This window comes from Bubalus kerabau, chromosome 20 (genome assembly GCF_029407905.1).
Source record: "Bubalus kerabau isolate K-KA32 ecotype Philippines breed swamp buffalo chromosome 20, PCC_UOA_SB_1v2, whole genome shotgun sequence".
NCBI classification, from domain to species: domain Eukaryota; kingdom Metazoa; phylum Chordata; class Mammalia; order Artiodactyla; family Bovidae; genus Bubalus; species Bubalus kerabau.
Genome location: NC_073643.1, coordinates 41470547 through 41491757, shown reverse-complemented (window position 1 = coordinate 41491757; position 21211 = coordinate 41470547). Strand labels below are relative to the sequence as shown.

The window sequence follows — 21211 nt, the reverse complement described above, 5'->3', positions numbered from 1 at the left end:
TACAAGATATTATTCTTTTGACTTTTTCTTAACCATTAAAAAAATACAAAAACCATACTTAGCTTGAAGACTATGAGAAAAGAGACAGTGGATCAGTGTTTGTTGACTCTAGCATTGAAGTTTTGATAAATCATTTTATAATGTATGCAGTGATGAGGGCTCTAGAGCTTGCTGGCCAGCGTCTTGGAATCAAAAGCATCTTTCAGTAATATTCCTGGCGATTCTTCAGCTTGATCACTATTTTCTCTGATGGCCTCGGTCCAGAGTGAGGTGCCCGCCTGCCTCTGGTTCAGGGTTCAGTTCAGTTCATTTGCTCAGTCGTGTCCGACTCTTTGCGACCCCATGAATTGCAGCATGCCAGGCCTCCCTGTCCATCAACAACTCCCGGAGTTCACTCAAACTCACGTCCATTGAGTTGGTGATGCCATCCAGCCATCTCATCCTCTGTCGTCCTCTTCTTCTCCTGCCCCCAATCCCTCCCAGCATGAGTCTTTTCCAAAGAGTCAACTGTTCTCATGAGGTGGCCAAAGTACTGGAGTTTCAGCTTTAGCATCGTTCCTTCCAAAGAACACTCAGGACCGATCTCCTCTAGAATGGACTGGTTGGATCTCCTTGCAGTCCAAGGGACTCTCAAGAGTCTTCTCCAACACCACAGTTCAAAAGCATCAATTCTTCGGCACTCAGCTTTCTTCACAGTCCAACTCTCACATCCATACATGACCACTGGAAAAACCATATCTTTGACTAGACGGACCTTTGTTGGCAAAGTAATGTCTCTGCTTTTGAATATGCTATCTAGGTTGATCATAACCTTCCTTCCAAGGAGTAAGCGTTTTTTAATTTCATGGCTGCAGTCACCATCTGCAGTGATCTTGGAGCCCAAAAACATGAAGTCTGATGCTGTTTCCACTGTTTCCCCATCTATTTGCCATGAAGTGACGGGACCAAATGCCATGATCTTCGTTTTCTGAGTGTTGAGCTTTAAGCCAACTTTTTCACTCTCCTCTTTCACTTTCATCAAGAGGCCTTTTAGTTCCTCTTCACTTTCTGCCATGAGGGTGGTGTCATCTGCATATCTGAGGTTACTGATATTTCTCCTGGCAATCTTGATTCCAGCTTGTGGTTCTTCCAGCCCAGCGTTTCTCATGATGTACTCTGCATATAAGTTAAGTAAGCAGGGTGACCATATACAGCCTTGATGTACTCCTTAGAACCAATCTGTTGTTCCATGTCCAGTTCTAACTGTTGCTTCCTGACTTGCATATAGGTTTCTCAAGAGGCAGGTCAGGTGGTCTGGTATTCCCATCTCTTTCAGAATTTCCCACAGTTTATTGTGATCCACACAGTCAAAGGCTTTGGCATAGTCAATAAAGCAGAAATAGATGTTTTTCTGGAACTCTCTTGCTTTTTCGATGATCCAGTGGATGTTGGCAATTTGATCTCTGGTTCTTCTGTCTTTTCTAAAACCAGCTTGAACATCTGGAATTTCACGGTTCAACAGAATGGGAAAGACTAGAGATCTCTTCAAGAAAATTAGGGATACCAAGGGAACATTTCATGCAAAGATGGGCTCAATAAAGGACAGAAATGGCATGGACCTAACAGAAACAGAAGATATTAAGAAGAGGTGGCAAGAATACACAGAACTGTACAAAAAAGATCTTCACGACCTAGATAATCACAATGGTGTGATCACTCACCTAGAGCTAGACATCCTGGAATGTGAAGTTAAGTGGGCCTTAGAAAGCATCAGTACGAACAAAGCTAGTGGAGGTGATGGAATTCCAGTTGAGCTCTTTCAAATCCTGAAAGATGATGCTGTGAAAGTGCTGCATTCAATATGCCAGCAAATTTGGAAAACTCAGCAGTGGCCACAGGACTGGAAAAGGTCAGTTTTCATTCCAATCCCAAAGAAAGGCAATGCCAAAGTATGCTCAAACTACCGCACAATGCACTCATCTGGTTCAGGGTACACATGGCCTATTTCCAGTTAGGAAAGTTAGTGCTGTGAGCTGGGGTAGCTGATGGGGATGAATCGCCTGATTGCCTCCCTGAAAAGTTGTTAACCTCTCCACCGCTTTTGAAAGGAACTTCAGCTTTATGCATTCTCCAACCTCTTTTGTTCCTTGTTTTTTTTTTCTCCCTCCTGTCTTCTCCACTGTAAAGGTGCATTAGTGTATTCTCATTGCAACACTTTAGAGTTCGTGGAATGGGCAGTGAGCAGTTATATCCCATAACAACAGGATAATCAATGGAAAGAGATAGATTACTAGGCTGTAAATCATGTGAGAGAATTGATGATATCAGCTTTGGGGGGAATGGGATCTTACTACTTGTTCTGAATTCTCTGGTTCCTGGAATTAATTTTTTTCTTTTTCTTTTGTATTTGTAATCGTTTGATGGAACAGCCTTTGCTGTGAACCAGAGGATGACAGAACAGGTCAGCCGATCTGCACATGCTCTCCTTTCCTCTCTATCTGCGCTTACCCTGGTATAATTTCAGATCTAGAATGTGAAATGCTATTACTGTGGCCATGGTCAGCACTGCAGAGTGGAATAGACTTAGGCTGTCAGAGTTGAAAGAACATTTATTCCTCCGTATTCAAAAGTGAAGAAAACCACACCCTTCACACGAGGATACTCAAAAAATCTAGCAGCGTTCTAGCAAAGGCAGTTAACCAGCAATAGAAAGCAAAGGACTTTTTTTTTTCTTTCCCCATTTTTAAGAGAAGTAGACTGTGCCTTTTACTTTCTGACTTAATGCAGAGAGAGAAAAAAATGCTAAAGGTATATATTTTTTAAGGCCTAAACCAGAGACATTTTGGAGTCTTTTCATCTAGCAAATCCAACCTCCCTCTTTAAAGCAGAGCATCAGGATTGCTTCAATATTTAGGTATTAATATTCCCTTGTGGCTCAGTCAGCTCTTTGAAAATGAATTTCTCGGCAGTTCTGTCACAATTAAGGAAGACATGCTGAGGTGAAAGGGAATTGGTGTGTTTCTTAGATTGGAAGGATACGTTGAGTCAAATGAACATTCTTTCAAGGTTAAATTATCTATTTAAAACCCTCCCAATTACAGTGCCAGGTATAATCTTTGATGAGATTCAGGCAGAACAGATGACTTAATCTGTGGGAGAGAGAGTCTCTTTGTAAAGAAGAAAGCTGTGAAATCATATGAAGTGGACATTGTTTATGATCAGGGGAAAATAGTTACATAGATTGAGCATGGTGTAGTCTCAGTAAACCATGAGCCGTTATTGGATCACTGAAGGCCTCATAATACAGAAGGATGGGTGGGTTTTTTGTCCTGTTTTTTCTTTTAAGAATCAGGAGATGATCGTCATCAGAAAACCACCAGTGGTATACTGTGACCCGTATGCACTCTGACCCAAGGAACCAGGATGGTACATACAGTTTTGTTTAGAAGGTGGACTCATAACGTGGGTTTCTAGAACAATTATCCAAGTCCTACTGGCTTTACCTCACAAATAAATCTGGCCAGAGCTCTCTATCTCGCTGTGATACTGACTTGGTCTCGGCCACCATCCTTCCTAGGAGACAGCCTTCTAAGTGGTTGCCCTACTTCAGAAGCATCTGTGACACATGATAAGCCCAGATTCTCACCTGTGTTCCTGCTTTCCCTTACATCATCTTGTACTCATCCCCATTCACTCCCTCCCTCCCTTCTTCCAGTTGTGTGGCTAGGATGGTCCTAAAGTTCTGGCTCCATCCTGTCTCTGCATCCTGACAATTGTTGCCTGGGGTTGCCTTCATGGTGTAATACTTAAGTATAGACCCTGGAGCCACACTGGTAGGTTCAGATCCTGGTTGTGCTACTAACTAACCTGGATGAGTTACTGAAACCTTTGTCTCAGCTTCCTCATCTTTAGGTTGGGTGTAACGCTAATTCTACTTGAAACACTTAATAAAAATTCTACATAAGGTTGTTGTGAGGAATACATAAGTTAAAATATGGAAAGCACTTAGACCATTGCTTTGCACTCAGTAAGACTGCATAAGAGTTAGATGATGATACCATTTTGTTGTACAGTCCATGTCAAAATTGTCTTCTCTACCCCTAGGGTTTTTGTGTGTTTGGTCCTTCTCATGTATATCTCAGCACAAGTGTCCTTTCTGAGCGACCTTCTCTATTCACTTTCTGAAAGTGCTCGTGCCTTCCATAGCCACCTTCCACTCTACCCATTACAGTTAAAAAAAAATTTTTTTTTTCAACCATAGAAGAAAAGACAACCTATAGGATAGGAGAAAATATTTGCAAACAATGCAACTGACAAGGGGTTAATTTGCAAAATATACAAACAGCTTACATAACTCAATATGAAAAGCAAAATGCCTGGTGGTGCAGTGAGTAAGAATCCGCCTGCCAATGCAGGGGACATGGGTTTGCTCCTTGGTTCTGAATGATTCCATGTGCCACAGAGCAACTAAGCCAATGTGTCATGATTTCTGAGTCCACACTCTGGAGCTCCTGAGCCACAACTACTGAAGCCCACATGCTCTAGAGTCTTCTCTGCAACAGGACAAACCACTGCATTGAGAAGCTTGCATACCACATTAAAGAGTAGCCCTCCAGTCCTTGCTCCACGTAACCAGAAAACGCAGGAGCAGCAATGAAGACCCAGCATAGCCAAAAATAAATAGATAAACAATTGAATAAATAAAAAACAGAATTCTAGTTGAAAAATGGACAGAAGACCTGAATAGACATTTCTCCAAAGAAGGATTACAGGTCGTCAAGAGGTAGATGAAAAGATGCTCAACAACACTCATTACTAGAGAAATGCATAGCGATGGTCAGAATGTCTACAAACATTTGTCTATAAGATTTACTGTCTACAAACAATGAATGCTGGAGAGAGTGTGGACAAAAGAGAACTCTCCTACACTGTTGGTGGGAAAGTAAATTGGTTCAAGCACTACGGAAAACAATGTAAAGGGTCTTTTAAAAACTAAAAAGAGAGATACCATGTGATCGAGCAATCCCATTCCTGGGCATGTATCTGTAAACGACAAAAACTCTCATCCGAAAAGACGCATACAACCCCAGTGTTCATAGCCACATGAATGACTAAGACTTGGAAGCAACCTAAATGTCCATCAACAGAAGAATGGATACTGAAGATGTGGTACATCTAAACAGTGGGATATTACTCAGCCATTAAAAGAATCAAATATTGCCATTTGTAGCATCTTGGTTGCACCTAGAGAATATAATACTGAGTGAAATAAGTCAAAGATAAATACTGTATGATGGCACTTAAATGTGGAATTATAAAATAATACAAATGATTTTACTTACAGAATGAATAGCCTCATAGACATAGAAAACAAACTTAAGGTTGCCAAAGGGAAAAGGGGGTCATGGGGGACGTATGGAATTAACAGATACACCCTATGTATGAAATAGATAAACAATGAGGATTTACTGTATAGCACTGGGAACTATATTCAATATGTTATAATAACTTCAGTTGAAAATAATCTGAAAAAGTTTATAAATAAGTTGGCTGTACACTTGAAACGAACACAATATTGTAAATTAATTATACTGTAATTAAAAAACAAAACAGGGCTTCCTTGGTGGTTCAGTGGTGAAGAGACACGGGTTCAATCTGTGATCCAGGAAGATCCCACATGCTGTGCAGCAACTAAGCCTGTGAGTTACAGCTACTGAGCCTGTGCTCCACAGAGCCCAGAAGCTGCAGCTACTGAAGCCTGAGTGCCTAAAGCCTTAGCTCTGGAATAAGAGAAGCCACCGCAATGAGAAGCCCGCACACCACAGCTAGAGAGTAGCCCCACTCGCTACAACTAGAGAAAAGGCCTCCCAGCAATGAAGACCCAGCATAGCCAAAAATAAATACAATTTTTTTTTTTGTCTTTGAAACTGTCTCTTTATTGAAATAGAGTTGATTAATAATATTAAGAAATTGCAACAAATAAAACTTACCCCCCTGCAAACCAGTTTGAATTTATTGCCAACCTCGTGCCCTGTCATCTCTGAATACTTGTATGTATTTCCTAGATACAAGGATACTCTCCTGTAGTGCCGTACTATGTCCATCACAACTGAGAAATTAACTTTGATACAACATTGTCATTTAAATATCGGGCCTCATTCAAATGTGCCCAGATTATCCCAATTAATAAAGGAGCCATTTGAGATCATGTGCCAGCGTCCTTTATTTCTGGAAGATTCCTCAGGCTTTCTTGGACTTTTGTGATCAGTATTTTGACGTTAACAAACCAATGGTTTTGTAGACTGTCCATCAATTTGGGTTTATCTGAGGACTCCTCACCAGTAAATTTGGTTTATGTGTCAGGGCAGAAATATCACTGAAATAATGCTGTGTTCCTTTCATCGAATCTTAATCAGGTGGCATGTGATTTCCTTATGTCCCTTTGCTGGTGATGTTGATAAAGACAACATCTTCCAGGCTTCTCTATTGTATACTCCCCCCCCGCCTTTAAAGTCTTTATTAAATTTATTACAGTATTGCTTCTGTTTTACATTTTGGTTCTTTTACTTCGAGGCATGTGGGATCTCAGTTTCCTGACCAGAGAGTGAACCCACACCTCCTGCATTGGAAGGCAAAGCCCCAACCACTGGACCACCAGGGAAGTCTCTTTCCCCCACTTGAAGGCCATTCTCTTTAAACATTCATACTGTTTATTTATACATCTGTTGGAAATCATGAATTTCTGTTTCACTTAATGGGTTATAATCTGTTACTATCCTTATTTTGATGCTCATAGTCCCCCCATATTTAGGTAGTGGGTGTTCCTTCCAGCCAGTTCCTGTGTCCTTTTGACGTGTGTTGCTATCATTATGTCAGTGCTTCCTTACTTTCTGGAGCAAGAAGTTCTAGGTTTATTTTGTTTGGCCAAGGTGTTGAGGAGCCGTGGAGCTCTGATTCCTTTTAGAGAAGAATGAACTGGAGAAACCAAGAACTGGGCATTATATGGAAGTTCATTGCTCCTGAGATGTTACAGTTCCCAGACCCTCTTAGTGGACACAAATAGGGATTGTGTATGTCCATGTATGTGGGGCTTCTTCCCCTTGGCACTAGTGGTAAAGAACCTGCCTGCCAATGCATCAGACATAAGAGACACGGGTTTGATCCTTGGGTCAGGAAGATCCCCTGGAGAAGGGCATGGCAACCCACTCCAGTATTCTTGCCTGGAGAATCCCATGGACAGAGGAGCCTTGTGGGCTACAGTCCATAGAGGCACAAAGAGTCAGACACGACTGAAGCAATTTAGCATGCATACACAGTAGTCTTATCCACACACACACACATTTACATCTATGGCTTTTTATGTATTAGGAATCACAAGTTTACTACCTCCAATTCCATTTGGACACCACTTGGCTCAATTTAGTTTTCTCTTTTCTGTAACTCCCCTTCTGTGGCAGTGAGAAACTCTTGAATATAGTTAGTTATCCAATGACTTGCTCCCTATGTTGGGCCGCTCTTCTATACAGACATCCTTTTTAACTCTCAGATACCAATAGCCCATCCAGGTCCTTCACACTACCCCTTTCGCTCACTCCGCTCCATCCCACAGACCCAGAAGCCGCCTTGACTAGAATTGGGCGCCCTTTGTGAACAGATGGTGCTTTTATGGAAAGAAAATGGTAGCTCTGTCTCCTGGCAGAGAGCAGCCCTATGCCGAGGTACTCAGCTTGGCACATGGAGGATGTGGGCTACATTTCACTAGTCTAGATTGACCTTCGTCTTGTACATCGAGTATCCAAGTTGATGTGGCTCTTGATGAGTCTCCTCCTGGGCTACACTGGATTGATCCATGGTGGGCTCCTAACCCACTGCTGCTATACTCAGAGATTCGCTGCTGTGTTGAACCAAGGAGATTTGAATATTGGAGGATGTTGGCGATTTGAGAAAGGATTTTACTGGTAGATGACTTCTTGCCTTTGGCCCTGGAAGACAAGAAATTGGTTGGACAGACAAAAAAGAAAGTTGATGCAAAGAGAGAACATGGAGATGGAGGACTTTTGGAGGCTTCCTAGAGGAACTGAGTGCCCGATCTAGTTTGTGTCTGAGGCTAGCTGCATCCCTGTTTTGGTATTGAGCGACAGCCCCATGTTCTTACACTAAATTGACTCTTGAAGTTAAATTATCTCAATGCAAGTCTTATGTCCAAACCCCAAGTCAAGGGACAGAGAAGCTCTCTGTGGAACTGCACAGACTGGCAAAGAACCTGGATGCAGGGGTGAACCATCCAGCCCACCATGAAGAGGTCAAATTGTTCGCCAAAGGCTAACCCATTAATAAGCGGCAGAGCTAGGAATCAAATGAGGTCTGTCCAATTAGGGCGTCGGCATTTAATCACTTTAGTATTGCTTCTGGATATAATAGTCAGGGACTTGATTTGCATGTGGGTTTATCAGTGTGTGCAGGCAGTTTAAAAGGGGATTCCTCTCCTTGCTCTCTCCTGCTCTCTTGTTTGCGGGAAGTTGCTTTCAAGAAGATAGCGTTAGTCAGATACAGAACTTCTTCCAAGAACCAGATGGCCTTCATTTCTTTCTTCCTGATTAGCTATATAAAGCTAATTGTCCAACTGAGAGAGGCTTAATTTTACAGGCTTCCATGGGAGGCGTGCTTATCCTTTACAGCTTTTCACCCCCCTCTTGCCTTCCTTGCCAGAGGCTCTGCTCCAGCAGGGAAACCTGAACCCAGTGTTAACAAATTTTGGAAGTTGGATTTTTAGAAAGAATCATCACATAACTGGATAGGTGTGAGAGCACTTCTCTTTAATTCTGTGGGTTAAAAGCTGGCACGTGTGCTTCTGAGGTTGTCCATTCTGTGTCTTCTTTGGTTTGTCTCCTTTTAAGTGGCTTTGACCGACGGCTGGAGTTTGTGAGGTGGTTTTCAGATAGTGTCTGCATTAATGTTCTGTAGAGAGAGGGTTGATTGTACTGGAGACCATATTAAGGAGTTGTAATATAAAAATTACATCAAATTATAAACATGCAGGGGCACATTATTATAACTAATTGCTAAGCTTACAAAGAGGCCAAGTGGTACTTGGTAACTCTTATTATTTAGCGTGGTGGAAAAACTGTTTTCCATCAGTGGAAATATTATACTGAAACATCATGCCTTTTATGCAGAGTAAAGATAGTGGCTGGAATGCAGGATCAGCCATGTGCTGTGTGAAAGATGGCAGGCTTAGAAAAACTATTTGTATTTCTGGCAAATTGTCTTAACATAATCCTTATGCCTTTCTAATTTAAAATATGAAAGTTAAAGTTAATACTGAAGTTACATCCATTAAGAAACTGGTAAAACAGTTATGTCTCCCAAGCCTAGAATCTAGTGTGGGGCGTGTGTGTGTGTGTGTCTTGCTCACATAGGTATTGTGAATTCACATTGCATTCCCTTGTAAGGATTTGCCATTTTTAATTAAGACTAAAACATGATGGGGTATTCTAAATGAGGCTTGATTATAATTGTAGATGGCAGTTGAGCTTTTGGAAGCTGGTTTCTTTAACAGTTAAATAAAAATTGTCTTTTTTAGTATTGGTTTGTAGAAATTCAGCAGTGGTGGTTTGGGGAGAAAAAAAGCAACACTTTTACAAAACTCTTCCTTTCCATTAAACTGAATCTCACAGTATATTCATCTTCTGTTAAGTGGGTTTGACTCTGAAAAAACTTTTCTGAGGGCTTTTCTTGACAATTGATTAAATAAAAATTTTTGGCCCATAAAACTGTACTTTCTGGGCATTTTCTGTTGTTGAATATGAAAAACTGTGACATATTTTCCAAGTGTTCTTCTCTGGATAGTTATTGATCCAGTGCAATAATAAAGTGGCAGTTGTTTTTTTTTTTTTTTTTTAAAGATAAAGAGTATCTTTCACTATTCATTGACCTTTACTGATAAAAATTAGCGTAACCTTCTATTTGGTAGATAAACTTGACATTGTTCAGTGTCCCAGAAAGGTTTATAGTTGTGATAGACATTGCTTGAGTATGTAGTGGATTTTCATTTCTTGTTCCCAGTGTAACCAGGCGTTCACAATTTTGTCCCCCCAACCTCCACCTTTTTCAAGGGGACATTTGGTAATGCCTGGAAACGTTTTCAGTTGTCAGAACTGGGAGGTAGTGATACTGTCCTTTGCTTGGTTGAGGCTAAGGAGCTGCTAAAGGTCCTGCCAGCCTCCCACAGGGAAGAATTATCTGGTATAAAATGTCAGTAGTGAGGCTATAGAGAAGCCCAGCACTAAGCAGAAAACTTATCCTGCCTTTGTTCCCCACTGTCAAAATGGGTATGGATTTTCCACGGACCAGCTTTCCTGGTGGCTCAGATGGTAAAGAAGCTGGCTTCAATCAATGCAGGTGACCTGGGTTCAGTCCCTGGGTTGGCAGGATCCCCTGGAGAAGGGAATGGCAACCCATTCCAGTATTCTTGCCTGGAGAATCCCATGGACAGAGGAGCCTGGGGGCTACCGTCCATGGGGTCGCAGAGATTTGGATACGACTGAGACTCTAACACACGTGCTCCATCTTAACCTCCCATTGCGGTCCCAGTGGGTGGTGCATTAAAATAAACATGAATTGTTAAGAAATAGTATTTTCTGGAAGAATTCAGCAAGGAAGTTGATGGGAGTGATGAACCAGGTATGTGTGGCTTGGAGACAGCCAGAGTTTGTGTAACCAGCCTTGGGGGCAGTGGATTGCTTTGTCTGCTCTTGGAAGTCTCCCTTTATTAAAGTAGATGTCACCCTTAAATATTAACTTATACGTGGTAGATTCATCAAAAGTTGATGATGAAAACATCTTAATAAACGACTTTACACAACTATGTTCCTCCTTCACAATGAATTCTGCCTAATGAAGATTGGCTGTGTACAGCCACCACTGCTTAATTTTGTTGCATTTTGTGTACACAGCTCAGAAGATTAAGAGACCCGAGAACTAGTCTTGAGCAGAATAATAACAGGACTTTATTGAGTGGCAGCACTTTTGATGTGTGTGTTTTTTTTTTCCTACCCCTGACATACGTGACTGGAGGAATAAGAGAGGAAGATGTCATGGGACTTATAAACAGCTGATAACAACAGGCTCCATTTACATTTTGTAGCTTGCCTAGCCCCCCCTGCTCCTTCAAGCACATGTGTAGGGAATTGAAATTGCAGTTTGCCTATTATGTGTTGGCAGTAATCTTTCCAAAAAAATTTTATGTTTCAAAATTAGGCAGCCAACAGCAGTAGCCAGTGATATATGGAGCTATTGATGTGAATTGAATCTGCAGAGGGAAAATGAGATTTGGTTGCAGTATGAACTCGTAATGAGGTGGCCCCACAGATTTGTAATGGTCAGCCATTGTTTGTGCCCAGAATCAGCTAGGAATCAAATACCTTTCCAAGGAAGACTGAAATAAGACTTGAGTTCTCTCTTTTTTTTTTTTTTAATTTTATTTTTAAACTTTACATAATTGTATTAGTTTTGCCGAATATCAAAATGAATCCGCCACAGGTATACATGTATTCCCCATCCTGAACCCTCCTCCCTCTCTTTTTTTTCTTCACCAGCTAATGGAGTGGTTCCAAAGTGATGTCACTTACTTTGGCTCTTGAGGGCACAGGAAGTTAAGAAATTACCCTTTTTTAATAAGCATGTGGACCAGTGGTCTTCACTGATCTCATTCATTGTCTTGTAAGAAAAAAATTGGACCCTTGCCCTCATTATATGTGTATTTATTTTTCTTATTTATGTATATGTGTTGTTACACTAAAACATTATATAAATTATAAAATGTGAAAGACTATGAAGTAAAAACATTTATGGGGAAAAGGTTGAATTTTTCTTATCCCCAAGGAATCATCGTACGTACCCCTGGGTGGCTGGCGCTGGAAACGACAAGCACTGGTATTGCCTTAGGTGGCATTGTCAGGTGCTGGAGAAGATTGGGCTGCCTGCCTTCCATATCGCAGGCGTCCCATTAAAATACGTGACTCAATCTTGAAACTTTAGTGTGATTGTGTGGTGTGAACTGCAGATGGAATTGGATTAATATTAAAGATTCAGAAGTGGTTCTCCTCCCCAGTTGCGAAGTGTGGAACAGAAATAGAGTAAGTCAGCTAAAGCTGACCTCATGTTTTATCTGATTTCTATGCCTTAGAAGTTTACCTCCTGATTTATCTCAGTTATTTTCCTTTTTTTTCCCCTTTTGGTCCCTACCTCCCTAATTTCTTTCCTTTCTTTTTTTTGGTGCCGGGGGAAACTGGGACACAGTAATTCCAAATATATTTCTTCTCCGAGAATCAATTAGATTTTGTAGGTTAAGCGTAGAGGGTTTGGGACTTCACTGATGATCCGGTGGTTAAGACTGTGCACTTCCACTGCATAGGACATGGGTTCAACCCCTGGTCAGGGAACTAAGATCCTGCATGCTGTGGGTGTGGACCAAAAAAAAAAGAAAAAAAAAAAAAAAAAAAAAGAAATAGGAGGTTTCGAGTTAAAATAATTATAGCCAATGAATAAGTGGATGTAAGAATTAATAGATTTACCCCTTAGTGAAAACTGTGTTGCTTAGATGATTTTGGTGGGCAAGCTGGTAAATTCCTCGGATTCTCTGTTTCTTTATCTGTGAAGTGGGGATCATGGCTAACCCCTGTAGTTTTCTGTAGTGTTAAGTGAGGTGTGTGTGAAATAGCCAGCACAGGGCCTGGCATTAAGTAAATGCCCATTTATTTATGGTGTAATTATCCTCAGCAGTTCCTGTTCTTTTTGGAATTCTTGGAAGTATTTCTCGAATGTCGTCACTCACTCTGACTAACACTGATTTCCCCGACCTCTGTCTGAGCTGTTAGATACCAGAATGACTAGTGCTGCAGAGCAGCCGGGCACAGTTATCACATCATTTACGTAGGTGTTCTTCTCCTTTCCTTCTCCCCAGGTAAATTCAGTTTCTGGAGGGTGGAAACCAAGTCTAGGGTGGAAACCAAGTCTTCACTTCACCTTTTCTTGCCTCCCTCCCCAGCACCAGGCTGAGTGAGTGATCTAGGAACTAGGAACTGTTAATTGTGAAGTGAAAAGGCATGTGTGGAGTCAGAAGACCTAGCTTTTGTTTTTATCCGAAGACCTGCTTTGGAATTAGAGAAGGTGAATGAGTTGCGGGGAGCTGAAAGAAGGATTTCAGAAAGGAGATTTTGCTAATTGCAATTAGTGCTGAGCAGAAGTTGGTACACTTCTGTAGTTTCCTGTTGTCAATCACTTTGGATGATAATTTTTTTTTTTTACTATTATTTTTAAGTGACAGATTGCAGTACATATTTTAGGACCTGCCACCCATTTTGATATGAAAGATTATGTTGTTACAATTTTAGACAGTGCAGGTAAAGACCTAATTTTACTAAATAACAGGGACTTGAGAATCTTGTAAATTGCTTTCCTCTTGCCACGGAAAGTGTTTTTCTCTGATTTATTATGCAAATTATGGCAAACCCTAGAACTGAGCAAAGTAAAAACTTTTCATGTCTTTAGACTCTGTTTTCTGGTTTTGCTCGTTCTGTGACAGTCTTACCTTCATAGGCAAGAAGTATAAACTGTGTCGACTACTGAACAAAGATAAAGGACAGTGTATTTTGGTTATTTCCAGTTAGCAACCAGCCTCTTAATGAATCAGATTAAGTGCCTCAGTCACTTCCTCTTTTACAAGTTGTCTTTAGGAAGGCACATTTGTATCCTACGTGCAATAAAACCAAATTAGTATTTTGCTACTTTTACGATAAGTGGTAATATTGTTTCCCTGTTAAAGAATTTCAGGCATCACCCCCCCCCCCGCCCCCCCCCCCCCCCCCCCCGAAGCTGAAGGAGAGGCTGATTTTCCAGGGTGTATCTTAATATCAGGGAAATATCTCATATACATATCAAACTGATAGAAGGAGGTTTTCCTGATTGCTAGTAATGGGATGGATTCTGAAGGACTTAGTCAAAATTTGGCTTTGGAAGGGCACTACAGGTTTATTCTCAGGATGAAGGGAAAATGCGATCGCTGACTTGGGAACGGCTGGAACCAGGACAGGGAGCTGATGACCAATGGGTCTTGGAAAGAATCGGCCCGTCCTGTGTCTTGTTTTTAGGGAAGATGCTCTGCTCAAGATTAAGATCCATTTCTAGGAGAGGTTCTGGTTTGCTTGGGTGGGCAGGACAGCCAAGGATATCCATGTAATATCCTGCATGGATATTGCAGAGGCAAACTGGGAGATCATGGCAAATAGAAGGGGAAAACGTAGAAACAATGATGGATTTTATTTTCTTGGGCTCCAAAATCACTGTGGATGGTGCCTGCAGCCATGAAATTATTAGGAAAATTAATAGAAGATAGTTGCTCTTTGGAAGGAAAGCTATGACAAACCTAAACAAGCATATTAAAAAGCAGAGACATCACTTTGCTGGCAAAGGTCCATATAGTCCAGGCTATAGTTTATCCAGTGATCATGTATGGGTGTGAGAGTTGGATCATAAACAAGGCTGAGTGTTGAAGAATTGATGCTTTTGAACTGTGGTGCTGGAGAAGACTCTTGAAGAGTCCCTTGGACTGTAAGGAGATCCAACCAGTCCATCCTAAAGGAAATCAGTCCTGACTATTCATTGGAAGGACTGATGCTGAAGCTGAAACTCCAGTATTTTGGTCATCTGATGCAAAGAGCTGACTCATTGGGAAAGACCCTGATGTTGGGAAAGCTTGAGGGCAGGAGGAGAAGGGGGCAACAGAGGATGAGAAAGTTAGATAGCATCACTGACTCAATGGACATGAATCTGAGCAAACTCCAGGAGATAGTGAAGGACAGGGGAGCCTGGTGTACTGAACTCCATGGGGTTGCAAAGAGTCAGACACATTGAGCGACTGAACAACAACCTGGGCAAGTGAGTGGAAAGGACCATGAAGTTAACTACAGCCTGAGATGTCTTTCTCTTAAGGTTCTCCTCACCGGCTCCAGTCATAGAGTGGATTGTCAAATGCTGGAACAGGAAGGGCTCCAAGCCCCTCAGGGGAATGAGTGGGTGACTTGTTCAGGGGGCGCTGCAGCTGTGAGTGATGCTCATTTTAGTTTTTGTTACCTTTGCATCTAGTGTCCGGCTGAAGAATGTAGTTCCTGAGTAATGTTATCTAACATTGGGGAAGAAAACTTCTCTGAGTTAGCAGAGATTGACAAGGAAAGTGGATGGGATGCCTACAAATGCAAGCCTTCTATATAATTGGAAAGGTGCAGTTAAAGAAGATGTGAAGAAAACTTCCAGTTGCTGTTTGTAGAAGCCAAGAAGCCAAGTAAAGGACTACCTGCGAAAAGCTTCACCTGTTTGAGGTTTATAAATATTACTTGACTAAACAAACATCCAAGGGATTAGTAGCCGGCAGGGGAGGTGTATTCCTAGATTTTACTACCAAGCACTGAATGAAGCCTCTAGTATCGGGTAGGCCAAAAAGTTAACTTGGGTTTTTCCGTAATGCGCAAGCAAACTTTTTTGCCAACCCAGTGTTTATGCAGAAAACACTGATGTTTGAGGGCACATCTGAGGGACTCTTGGCCCTACGGCTTTCTTGGATACTCAGGAGTTCTCACTTCACCCAGAAACTCAACAGGAGAGGCCGCTGAGCTCAGGAACCACTTCTGGGATCCTCAACTGACTCTTAACTCTTTTTCAGTTAGGACTACCCTTTCATAAGGTTTTGGGTTTTTGGAGAGTTGCAGTATAGCACAGTGGTTCCAGGTATGGTACCACTTAATGCTTGTGAACTTGGGCAAATTTCTAACCTCCTAGGGCCTCTGATAGATTTGCTTAATCAAGATTCATTCTCTCCTTCCTTCTGATGGAGTCTTTGTACCATTGGGGATTGCAATAAACCTAATAAGAACCCTTCATTTCTTACCTTCTCCTGCCAATAAGGATGGTTGATGAGTTACAAGTGGAAGTTATTGTTTGGGGTTTCCAGGAAAGTTGTTCTGAAGGGATTCATTCATTTGGGAAGTGTGTGCTTTTTGATATTTCATAGTTTGCATTCCTAATGTGAAATACAGATGTGATAGCTTGGAGCTGCAGCATCCATTTTAAGACCATGAGCGAAAGGCCAAGGAAATTGCAGAGACTGAGATATTTTTCCCTGCAGGCCCCTACCTCCAGACTTGTTACATGAAATAACCCTTATGTGTTTTAAGTCTCTAGTGGGTCTGTGATAGTAGCATCAGAATATAGTTCCTATCTACTACACTGTTTGTGAGAATGTAAATTGGTGCAGACGCTATGCAAAACTGTATGGAGGTTCCTCCAAAACTAAAAAATAAGAGTAGCTGTATGATCCTGCAGTCCTTTCTGGGCATATATCCAGGGAAAGCTGTATTTTGAAAAGATACATGCACCCCAGTGTTCATTGCAGCACTGTTTACAAAGCTGAGACATGTAAACAACCCAAATGTCCATTGACATAACAGCGTGGTACATGTATACAAAGGAATACTATTCAGCCATAAAAAGAATGAAATGATGCCATTTGCAGCAATATCTATGGACCTAGAGATTACCATACTAAGTTAGAAAGAGAAAGACAGATAGCATATGATATCACTTATATGTAGCATCTAAAATATGACACAAATGAGCTTATCTATGAAATAGAAACAGAGTCACAGTTCTTTCTCCTTGACTAGGAGATGGCTGTCTTCTCTCTGTATGCATGTCTGTGTACAGAGACCCCTTTTTTATATAGACACCAGTCATAATGGATTAGGGCACTCTAAAGAACTCATTGTAATTTGATCACCTCTATAAAGATGCTGTCTCCAAATAAGGTCATTTTGTTAGGTACTGAGGATATATCCAGTATATCCTTTGCAGGGTGGACATGATTCAGCTTATAACAGTACATGTGTAACGTGTTATCAGTGAGGTTTCAGTTTCTCACCCTTTTTCTGATAACAAAAACTCTTCAGCAAAAAAAATCAGATGTTATTTATGAGAAATTACCCCCCAAGTGTCCTTTTTTTGCTAATGACTTTTAACTTACTTATTTCTACATCCTGGAATCAGCAAGGGCTTCCAAATTCATTGTCGGTTTTGGGCAGTCGTTTGTTTGTTCTTAAAACTTTCTTGGATTTGGGTGTTCTCTTGGGTGGGTTTCAAGCTCATTACTGAGAAATACAGTAGTCTACTGTGCCTCAGTCCAGAGATTTTGGAATTCCTTAGGATATTTAATTTTTTAAAATGTATTCTTTATTTGTGTGGCTACACTGTGTCTTTGTTGCTGTGTGCAGGCTTTCTCTAGTTGAAGCCAGTAGGGGCTACTCTTTAGTTGCTGTGCCTGGGCTTCTCATTGTGGTGGCTTCTCTTGTTGCTGAGCTTGGGCTTCAGGGTGCTTGGGCTTCAGTAGCTGTGGTGCATGGGCTTAGTTGCCCTGTAGCATGTGGGATCTTCCCTGACTGGGAATTGAACCCATGTCCCCCTGCACTGGATTCTCAACCACTGGACCACCAGGCAAGTCCTAGAATAGAGTATTGACGTGGCTACAGTCATACACGTGGGCTGTTGGGTGCTCTCGGTGAATTCATGTGACTGAGATGTCCCAGAGTGTCACCTACTGTGTTTCAAAGTCTCGATGCCCCAGGCTACAGCATCTATAACAATACCCATGAACAACTCAGATTACAGTGAGTTCAATAACAGAAGTGAAGTTGTGAAGTTGCTCAGTCGTGTCCAACTCTTTGCGACCCCATGGACTGTAGCCTACCAGGTTCCACCATCCATGGGATTTTCCAGGCAAGAATACTGGAGTGGGTTGCCATTTCCTTCTCCAGGAAATCTTCCCAACCCAGGGATTGAACCCAGGTCTCCTGCATTGTAGGCAGACGCTTTACCGTCTGAGCCACCAGGGAAGTCTAGGACCTGTTTAAATCCTATTCTGAGCATAAGTACTTAAAAATGCTGATGTTTCCACCATTGGAGAATTTCCTCAACTCTCTTAAAATCTGGAAGTAAGTTAAGCTAGTGTTCTTACAGCTGCTTTATTTTCCTTTGCAAATATTTTAAGCATTTACCTCTGGAGTGAAGCAGAGTACTTTATGCGTTACAGGAATAATTTTCCTGTCCCAACAGGGTTTTTCTTTGAAGCTCACTTTTAGGTGACTTTACGTGTTTGGAGAGGATTGTCTTCAAATAAAAGGCATAACTGAAGCACAGTTGAATAGGAATCTAGAGTGGGATTCAAATATAAGGTAAAATTGATGACATCCATGATTGTTTTACAGATGAGTTACTTTTATGGTGGCCCAGTTCTTCATAAGGGCTTCCCAGGTGGCTCAGTGGTAAAGAATCCACCTGACAATGCAGGAGACGCAGGTTTGATCCCTGGGTCTGGAAGATCCCCTGGAAAAGGAAATGGCAACCCACTCTAGTATTCTTGCCTGGGAAATCCCATCAACAACGGAGCCTGGTGGACTACAGTCCATGGGGCCGCAAAGAGTTGGACACATCTTAGCAGCTAAACAGCAACACAAGGTTCTCAAGAAAGCCTTTTTTAAAAACGAAAAGTGCATTTTTCAGTACTCTAATTGTCCATTCTGACAGCAGCCAAAAAGAAGGACTGCTCCTATCCCCTTCCTTACCATTTACAGTAGACGTTGCTTATTGCTTGAAAATCTATTTTTGCCTGCTGATTTGCCATTAAAAAGGGATTTTGTAACCTGAATTTCATTTTTTTTATTTAACATAAAGTGTTACATTTTCCGTATTGGCAGATTGTGGAATAGGTAGGTGATTGAATATGGTCTTTTTTTCATTGGGTTCAAATCTGTTCAAAATCTGTGTGTGCAAGGAACTGGGAAGGGTTTACATGTGAGCAGGGAGAAGATGATACTGGGGTTAGTTCTCAGCATCCCCCCAGTTACTAAGCTTCTCAGACTAGGGAGCTCACCCCGGGGAGGAAGACCGCCTCTCTTTAACTGATGTGCTGTGTTTTGCTGGGTGCCAATGTTCCAGCAATGTCAGGAGTAAAGACTTGGTGGAGGGGAGGAAGTCAGATTGAGGAGACATTAAATTGTCAGTTTAATTTATATGATCCATCTCACCACTTACGATGTATTTTTGGGGAAAAAAAAGAGTAAATGGAATCAGATCAAGCTTCTCCATCAGATGCTGAGGATAGAGCATGATGTAAAAGAACAGACCTGGCACGCCATCAGCAAAACTCAGAACGAGGGACATTTTATACTTTAAACCACCCACCTTTGTTCAACAAATTCTGGGTTGGCCAAAAAGTTCGTACTGGTTCTCCTGTAAGGTGTTACAAAAAACCTGAACAACCCTTTAATCTAATTCAATATATTGAACAGTTTAGAGAGACAGAGAACCTTTAGATTAAAAGAGCTTAAAGGGACGTAGCAACCAAATTCAGTCTGTGAACTTTGGAGGTTAGATCCTGACATGATCAAATCAATGTTAAACTTTTTCTGTTTCTGTTTTTTGAGATGGGGAAGTTTGAATTAGATATTATCTGACTTATGGCATTATTATTACTTTTTTAGGGATAGACAAGATAGTAGTGTTGAAATTATATTTTTAAAAAGTCCTTATCATTTAGTGATAGATACTGAATTAGTTATGGGGGAAATTATGATGTCTGGAATTTGCTTCAAGTTTATCCAGTTGGAGCAGGGAGTCGGTCGGGGTAAAAAGAAATAGGATTTTCAATATATGATAATTGTTGAATAGGAGATAGGTATGTGGGGACTCTAATATTTTTGAATGTTTGAAATTTTTGTAGCAAAAAATTGAATTGTATGAATGACCTACCTGTCTTTTATTCTTCATGATGGCTGTTGACTTGATAAGACCTACTTCTTTTTAAGTTTTCTTGGGATAATGAATATTTTAATATATAACCTTTTACCTCAAAGTAATCCAGATATAAATATGGTCACTAACTGCAGCAGCCCAGCCTCCAAACATTGACAGGTTTTGCTTAATGACCCATTTTCCTTCATTTGAACTCAGCCCTGTGGAATAACAGGAATGTTTTATTCATCAGACTTCACTTTTTATAAATTTTCAGATGCCTTGGTAGGAATTAGCAGGTGTTTAATTATCAATGGGGGGATTCTTTATTTGCTGAATGCAGTAGAAGGTCATTAAAAGAAGTTTGAAATACGGAAGAATCAAACGGGAGAACTTGGTGGGGGTAGGGGCTGAAGAAATGTTCTCTTGCGTCCTGGGTTTATTAAGGTCAAATGAGGTGCGGCTTCATGTTTTGCAGCTTCATTGTAAACTGAGCCAAAAGGAAAATTTTTCTGCCCTTTGGTCCAGCATTCCTGTGTGAAGAGAACAGCTACAATGGAACACTGCCAAGTTTTTTTTTTTTCCTTCGTGTCATACCTTAGACCTTACGTTAAGATGGTTGAGATAAGCCGGGATTTCTGTACAGATTTATTCCCTCTCTCAGTGTTGAGGCATTATTTCCATTTTCCCATTTTCTTTCATGCTAAGTGGTTTTTTGTTGTTGTTGCTCTTTTGTGTGTGTGTGAAGTACCCGGTAATCAGCTCTGGGCTAGGCACTGAAGAACAAAACAAACTGAAATTAGAGTTTTTTGCTCTTTTGTCTCAGTTGGTTGTAAACTGTCTTTTGCGCCTTCTCATCTCTCCCCATGGCCATCCCCCCATTCTCTTGTCTTGTTACTTTTCTTTTTTTCTGGCAACATTGCCCTTTCAGTTTGTAATGACTAAGTTTGTAATCCCTTATCTCAGTTGTAATCCCTAAGGTGATGCTCAATTATTTGGATCTGGGATAAAGGCGTGATTAAGTTGAAGCAGTTTAGAGCTGGGTGAGAGTTGCGTGGGGAGCTAACATGTATGCGCTCTGACCCTGTAGCAGGTACTGTCCACAGAAATACCTCCTTTGTGCCATCCCCAAATCCTGCAAGGTTAAGAACCACTCTCATTTTACAAGGAAGGAGAGGAAGCTCAGGCAGCCTGAGTGACTTGGTCAGTCCTCATGACTGTTGAGTATCTCTGTTGGTCAGTGTGGCCTTGTCTGTGCAAAATGGTGCTTTTAACCAACTCATCGCGTACGTTTCCCAGGGCGAAGGTGACGAGGGCAGTTTTTCAGTGAAACCTCAGCCATCTGTTTTCTCTATGATGTTGCTTCGTATTGATTCTGTATGGGAAGTTGAATGGC

The 21211-nt window shown here is 41.3% G+C and overlaps 1 protein-coding gene and 1 long non-coding RNA gene across 3 annotated transcripts in view; both read left to right on the top strand.

Moving 5' to 3' along the window:
* LOC129634947 (uncharacterized) overlaps positions 1–7318 on the top strand; it is a 53856-nt gene extending 46538 nt beyond the window's left edge. Inside the window, exon 3 of the long non-coding RNA XR_008706021.1 lies at positions 2409–7318. This is a non-coding gene — a long non-coding RNA (uncharacterized LOC129634947). The remainder of the gene's footprint in view (positions 1–2408) is intronic.
* The window catches only part of PTPRG (protein tyrosine phosphatase receptor type G), a 770267-nt gene that overhangs the window by 47251 nt on the left and 701805 nt on the right, over positions 1–21211 (top strand). The window lies entirely within an intron of this gene.